The sequence below is a fragment of the Homalodisca vitripennis genome, chromosome 4 (genome assembly GCF_021130785.1).
Source record: "Homalodisca vitripennis isolate AUS2020 chromosome 4, UT_GWSS_2.1, whole genome shotgun sequence".
Classification (NCBI taxonomy): Eukaryota; Metazoa; Arthropoda; class Insecta; order Hemiptera; family Cicadellidae; genus Homalodisca; species Homalodisca vitripennis.
The window spans coordinates 197,582,696-197,590,885 of NC_060210.1; positions in this window are offsets into that span (position 1 = coordinate 197,582,696).

Consider the following 8,190-nt stretch of genomic DNA (forward strand, 5'->3'; position numbering starts at 1 on the left):
TGTTTTCTATTTACAAGGTGTACCCCATACAACGTGTTACGTAACAGGCTGAGGTTGCATCTAGCATTTCAAATCTATTAGGTACTCATTCTCTTTTGAGATGTTCTGATATGATATGTATTTTTACAGCATATACTGGCTAAAACCAAATTTTCCGTCCTATTGAATTAGAGGCCAAAAAAATGTACTTTGTGAAAACAAGCTCTCCACTGATAATCTTTTTACTGAAATAAACTGAAAGGCAAAGGACAAAAAATATAAAAAATATTAAAGATGTGAGATTATAAGCTTTGCATTTATGAGGGTGCATACAATTCCAGTTTAAAATCCAATAAACTTATTATTGCGATCTTAAGTTTTAAACTAATTGTGTTTTTAAAACTTTACAATTTTAATTTCGAAGTTTTCTTATAAAAATATCGGGAAATACAGAGGGATTGCTACAAAGCTATGAATATAAAGTTTGTTATTTCATCCTTCTTGTAAGAACAATTGAAACTAGTTGAATATTTAAAATGGCTCATGATACTTTGAGTATATAAATGTACGAGTTTTTATTTGATAAAGCTGTCCAATTGATTTTGAATTTGTAAATTAATTTGTTTCGTTAAATTCATAGCTCTTGCAGATGACTTCCCTAAATATAGAAAAGATCATGTTTTTGTATTGAACGGTTGAAGACAAACACGTGGAAAAGTTTTACAGCGCATAGATGGGTAGAGCTTCAGGGAGTAACATATTGTTTATTTATCAAAGAGTAAACTTGTTAAAAAAACAATATTTAAAAACATTTAATATTTTATAAAATTATATATAGAAAAGAGAATCTGCCAGTCTACTGAGTGATATACTTTACTGATGCTCAGCCAAATTCCATGGAAAGAAATACAGCTTCATCGAACTCATTCTTGGCCAAGCACAAATGAACTTTTGGTGCAATTTTTAAAGACTAAAGATGCAATCATCCTAGTGTTTAGTTAGGCTACGTAAAGGCTCAGCCAAAATGCATAGAGGGACGTATCCATCCCAAAACACGACGTAGACACATAGTAGAAGCAAAATTTCAATTCGTTCTTAGGATACAAGAATTTGACAGACCCTTAGAGACAGCTAAGCAAAATATATAATCTTGTTCATGTTATGGGATATGACTCTTAGTAATCCTATAAGCTTTAGTAACGCTCAACCAAATCGCAAGAGACGCATAGACTATTATCGACTCAAAGTTCCCCTTACAAAAAAATGAAGCTTCATACAAAATGTAATGGTCAGTTCGTTCCCAAAATATCCTGCGGACAGACAGGCAGACAGAAATTTAATTTTCCAACTCCTAAAGTAATAGGCTTCGCTAACGCTCAGCCAATTAAGATGTAAAAACTGAGTTATCTGTTATTTTCAAAGTACAGGCGCTAAAATTGGTGAGCATATTTTGAATTTATGGTTCTAAAAAGTGAGGTAACTCCAGCGGATGAGATTCTAACAAGTGACGCATAGACTATTAATTATCGACTCAAAGTTCTCGTTACAAAAAATGAAGCTTCATGCAAAATTTTATTGGTCAGTTCATTCTCGAAATATCCTACAGACAGACAGACAGACAGAAATTTAATTTTCCAACTCCTAAATTAATAGGCTTCGCTAACGCTCAGCCAATTAAGATGTAAAAACTGTAAGAGTTATCTGTTATTTGCAAAATATAGGCGCTAAAATTGGTGAGCATATTTTGAATTTATGGTTCCAAAAAGTGAGGAAACTCCAGCGGATGAGATTCTAACAAAATGAACTCAGTGTTATTGGAAAATCAACATCCTGTGTGACGCAAACATACTTAACATAACCATAAATCCGGGTTAAGTAATTAGCATAGATGACGGCGGCGGTGCCGGGAGAGAAGCGCTGGCGGTAGTTTACGGTCGAAGGCCCAGATGCGTCGAGGCGGCCCCGGCATCGGTGATATATCCCTACCGGCTTCCGCCGAGAGCATTCGGGCCGAAATAAAAACTGGATCAGAGACGGCGAGCGTAAGTCGCGCGAGGTAATTGCTAGCAACTCGGTTACGTCTGGATTAATGTCTGAGACACACCTCCGCTCGGCAATGGGCTGGAAGATCCTCCCGCTACTGGAGCTGGAGCTGGAGAGACGACGCTGGAATGTGCTCAGATAACGGATGCACCCACCGCCTCTCCGTTTGTTAGATGAAATGTCCCTTGAAATTTGCCTGTTTGTCATTTCATTCAGCTCCCGCCCGACGTTTCCTCTATGGTTGTCTCAAGACGAGGCGAATTAATTTCAGAGTGGCTATGGAGTGGAAGGGTGAGCAATAATTACAGCAGAGTGGCGACGTAACAGAGTGGGGTCGAGTTGTTGTCATACATGTGACGATTCTAGATACTTCCTAAGACACGTTATTACATTTTTGAGGAAGGACATCACTATTTAAAACAGCAATACATTTTAAGCTTTTGATGTATTACTGGCAAAAACCAAATTTCCGTCCCAGGTTTTGAGGATAGAAAAATTTACTTTGTGAAAATAAGCTCTGTACCAATAATTGGTTCTGTCTTACTGCAATACACTGAAAGGCAGAGAACGAAAAATATCAAAAAGCAAGAAAGATCTGAGACTAGAAGCTCTGCATTTGTAAAGTTGTCAACAATTATAGCTTGAAATCCAGTAAACCTACTATGCGATCTAGATTTTTAATTCATTTCTGTTTTTAAAACTACAATTTTAACTCGATGTTTTCCTATAAAAATATCGGGAAATGCATAGACGTACTTATATTACTGGATTGTTACAAAGCTATGAATATGAAGTTTGTAAATATCATTCTTCTAAGAACAATAAAATTGAAAAAAATTTAACTAGCTCGAATATTTCCAAATGGCTCATAATATTTTGGGTATATATATATTTACAAGTTTTTATTTGCTGAGGTGGTGAAATAGATTTTGAATTTGTAAATTAGATAAATTTTCTAAATATAGGAAAGATAATGTATATGTAATTGAATGGTTGAAGATAAAAATGTGAAAGTTTTACAGCGCGTACATGGGTTATAACTTCAGAGAGTAACATATAGTTTATTTATAAAATAATAAAATTCTCAAGAAAAAATACATTTAATGTCCTTATGAAATTAAATTTATTTAAAAAATATATAATTTTCATCTTTAAATTCGTGTAATTTCACGCAGAGTGTTAAAAACACTTTCTTTCAATTTGTAGTAGTCAGGGAAGCTATTTCGAAAAGCTGTACTTTTAACGTAAAAAAGATTCCACTGAACCATGATTTCATCACCCATGATTTCTGTGAGCCATGACCTAATCCACCACATTGAATTGTCAAATGTAATTAACTCAGAATTATTGTCTACGAGACGGACGCCAATCTGTATTGTATAAGCACATAACCCTGTTTTTCGTCACACGATATAAGGATGAAATGGATCGCTATCATGCTGTGTTGTGGGTGTCGAAGAAAAATATAAAACTACCTTTGATCTCCTTAACACTTCTTTTCGTGGATTGTATGGAATCGACAGCATTAACGTATAACAAAAAAACCATTTTACAAACATTATTAAATTAAACGTTAGAATCTATGGGTCTTTCTTGTTAGCCCACGAAACCACTACATCTTTTCTATAGGTTTGTATACATTCTAAATAATATTTGATTGTTCTCTCAGGCATTTGTGATTGATTAGAGCCTCTAGAATAAATTGTATTCTGTTACGTGATGGCCACTATCTCGAGGTATGCTTATCTTTCATCGCCATCAGTGCAAGGCCACACCACAGCGCCTGCACTGATGGCAGAAGGCTTTAGTAGATAAGATAAGATAGGAAAGTTACCCGATCCTACTTTCCCAGAATATATATCTCATTAATAGAGATTACAGTGTAATTGTTTCGTACAGGTATATACAATTTTGCAAGGTTCTTTATGGGCTAACAAAATAGTCTCAACTTTATTTATACATACAAGAGTTTGTTACTTTTGGGCTCTGAAAAACCCAATTCACTTGTTCAAATCTGAGTGGAATAATCGAATCGTGCGAACGCACTCAAGTTTTATTTGTCATTGAAGAAAACAATACGCTCACACACGAGAGTCCCGGAGGACTGAATATCACTTTGTATGCATTACCCAGTCCTCAAAGTGCCATTAGCTTTTTGTTTCGATTCGCTCCGATGTGGGACGAGGCGGGGACGTATTCCCGGGGTTCGGGTCCCGGTCCCGGTGTTTGCACACGGAATTCTCCGGTATTACAAATACACTCTGAGTCCCCTTCCTCATAGCACCATAACAGTGCCTACGAACCCCTCCCCCCTCTCACCCTCAACTAGGTTTTATTCAAGGAGTTAGATTTATTTTCAATTTAATTGACAACGTTCTGTCAGTAAAGACTATTACCAAACCTTTCTATTTATTTTAGGTAAAGTAATTTTTCAGTGTTTTGAGTCACGTAATTGTTAATTAACCTATTATATATTTTAAACGGGGAACAAATTGGTTTATTTTTTTACTGAAAAGTCAGTAATTGTATTCATAATTATTTATGTAATTATATATATATAACTATTTTTTGACCGGTGAAAGGTTAAGAAGAACTCTAAACCTTCAAATTTACCAATAGGTAATGGAATATAATTACAAAATAATTGTATGCAACATTTTAAACTATTCAGAAACAAAAATCCATTCTATTGTGGTACACACTTTCTTCTTGTACACGCCAGACATAGTATTTTGCTGTTTGCTCACTGCTACAGTAATAATACTACTACAGCTATAATCCTAAAGTTGATGTATTATTTGGGTTTCTATTAAACCAAAATTGAACTCGAAATAAAAATAGACAATTTTTATGCAGATATGGTATGCTACATTTAGGTAGTCATTAAAGGATGAGAAGTATAAAAATTAAATTGAAATTCTTCTACACCATTCCACCTTCCGCTTAATGCAGCATCTGAAATCAATGTTGCGTATTTAATTAACCTCTCTAACTATAACTAAGGTACGTGTAGAACATTTTACAGCATTTAAAACTACTTAGTTATTGGCTTTAAACTTGAAATTAAAATATCTTGTAAGTAGAGGATCTCTAGAGAAATTAGTTACTCAGGCTTACGACTCACATGGCTAACTTAACTAAACCCAAACGATAAGGACTGTTTCTATCACAGACCAATTGGATTTCCACAAAATTACAAGTACGGATTTTGCAAATTTTGAATTATAATTGTGGAAAACAGCAGTTTGTGCCCTGTTTTGAGCATCTTCAGGATATGTAAATAATTGATGATTAAGTAAATCCATCACACATTTTAAATTGCAACATAAAACTTGTTTTTTTATGACAAATCTAAAATTAGTAATATGTTTAGCAAATGAAAGTTTTAAGAACATACATTCTGTTCTTAAGAACGTAATTAACACTTTTGATATTTTAATGGACAGATTCGAGAGATATGAGAAGAATTAGTTTGAAACAGTTCAAAAAAATTATGTATGGAAATTAAGATTTTAAAATTGCGAGAAATTGACGTTGGCGTTTGTGAAAGTTCCATTATCAACACTGATATCTGGGACCAAAGAAGGCCTTCCCATAACGTGTAATATATTTCTAGAAAATTCATGTGATCAGGCCAACATTTTTTCAAGCATCTTCTTTTTTCATCATCCAGATGCACTTGGTTCCACTTTCACTCTTCTTTCTAGACCAAGGATGGCATTTAAGTAAAGGAATTGACTGATAACTACTTAGAGAATTCTAAATACGTGCTATTTTTCCTTGGCCTGACACAGTCTGAGCCTGTAATGTGTTTACACTAAAATGGAATTTATTTTAACATTTTAACAAAACTACTTTTAGCAGACAATTAGCATTCGTTCCATCATAATTCGAAAAATTAAAGTTTTAAATCATGTGCACTAATTAAAGCATTATACAAATCTTTCTCTAAATTAGCTTTAAAAGTTTCCTGGAAAATATTAGCACCGAGCAAATTTGACCTAACTAAAGGCTAGATGATTTCTTGAGTGCGGGTAATGAAATTAACATAATAACGTGATATATGATTAACAGAATAGCATGAGTTATTCTCCATAAGCACAATGTTAAGCATCATTAAAACAATATGTGTTTTAATCGTGGCGTTATGGAGGTGTCTAATTTTGAATATATAATTAATTCTCACTTTAGTTTTCTTGTAAAATTTATAGGCCTACACTTGTATAATAAAGTACTAGAAATTTTGAAATTGAAAAAAATAAGTTATAAAAATATCGAAAAATTCATAAAGCACCAAATATATAAAGAGTTTGAATGCATGTTACTTATGCAGTGGAACTTCGATATATCGAAACCCAAGGGGAAATACAAAACTTCGATATATCGAACCTCAAGGGGAGATACAAAACTTCGATATATCGAACCTCAAGGGGAGATACAAAACTTCGATATATCGAACCTCATGAGGAAATACAGAACTTCGATATATCGAACCTCAAGGGGAAATACAAAACTTCGATATATCGAACCTAAAGAGGAAATACAGAACTTCGATATATCGAACCTCAAGGGGAAATACAAAACTTCGATATATCGAACCTCAAGGGGAAATACAAAACTTCGATATATCGAACCTCAAGGGGAAATACAAAACTCTGATATATCGAACCTCAAGAGGAAATACAAAACTTCAATATATCGAACCTCAAGAGGAAATACAAAACTTCGGTTTATCGAGAATTGATATAGTGAGGCTTGATCAATCAAGGCTGTTTGGGGCTTCGATATAAATATGTCAAAAATACAAATTGCTATCTAATAATGTAGGCTTGATTATTAATACTTTATGGGGAAATATGTAATGGGAAATTATAACAAATATTGTACATAAATTTAAATGTGTTAATTGTACAGTGTAAATGGTAACAGTAGATAATAATTGAAACTGTTATAGACGTCAATAGGTTTTCCATAGCACTTTTACACGAAATACTGTCACAGTTGAAAATCTAACGCGCACACTTCACTGGGCTGAGTAACTCAAATTCGCTTGAATCACGGTAAAATCTATATCAAAATACGCTATTGTACTTGTACTTGTATGTACAGTCCATTGTGGTGATCAACTGAAACGGCTATATACAGAAATTAACTTCTGGCAAAATTAAGGGTGAACATTCGATATATGAGATTATTTACGTTAAACCTGCGATATATAGAGGTAAAATTAGCATTGAAATAAACAGCACATTTAAGATGAATTACAAAACTTTGATTTTTCAAGGAATTCGATATATTGATGTTCGGTTTATACAAAGCTTCAACTGTATCTTTAAAATGAGACATCTGCTATAATTTTACGACTAAAAAAAAGGTCAACAAGGCATAGGATTTAACAATATTCTTTCTGGACTACATCAGTACAGCCAACTGTTAACATAACATTCTGGGATTTCTTTATGAAGAAGAAAGGGGTTTTTCATGGTTACATGTTACAAGCAAACAATAAATGTTCGTAATACGTTTGATAATAATAATAATCTCTTTATTGAATTCTTTTAACAATTTTTACATCGTATCGCAATCGTCAATAGTTTGTCAATTTATACGATTTTATCTACACATTCACGCAACCTCATACTCACAATTCATACAATCATTCAAGACACAATCGCATTGACCTCAGATCCAGCACTCTCGAATATCCCAGCGGCTTATCATGAATTCATCAACAGAGTAGAAAGCCTTGGACACCAACAGGAGTTTGAGACGCGTTTTAAATTGATTTTGATTATTGGAAATTTTAATTTCTTCAGGGAGCCTATTGATTGATTGCGACGCGCTCTTACTTCAATGGCCGGGCAATACCAACATCGGAAAATGAAATTCTTCCTCTTTATATTGCTGCAGATGTCAGCCTGAACCGATGATATATAAATATAGCCATGCTCATATATAGTTGACACAAACTGCGATGAGATGTTTTCGTTGAAAAACATTATCTGTAGCAAACAGAAAAGCAACTTTCACAACAGGTCAATTACTTCTCATTTGTGACGGCCGTGCAAAGTGGTTATGTTGCCATCGCATTCCGGAATGCTGGGTTGATCGAACTGCAACGAAATTGATTTCCCTCAGACCAGTTTAAACTATGAGCAAAAGTCTGAT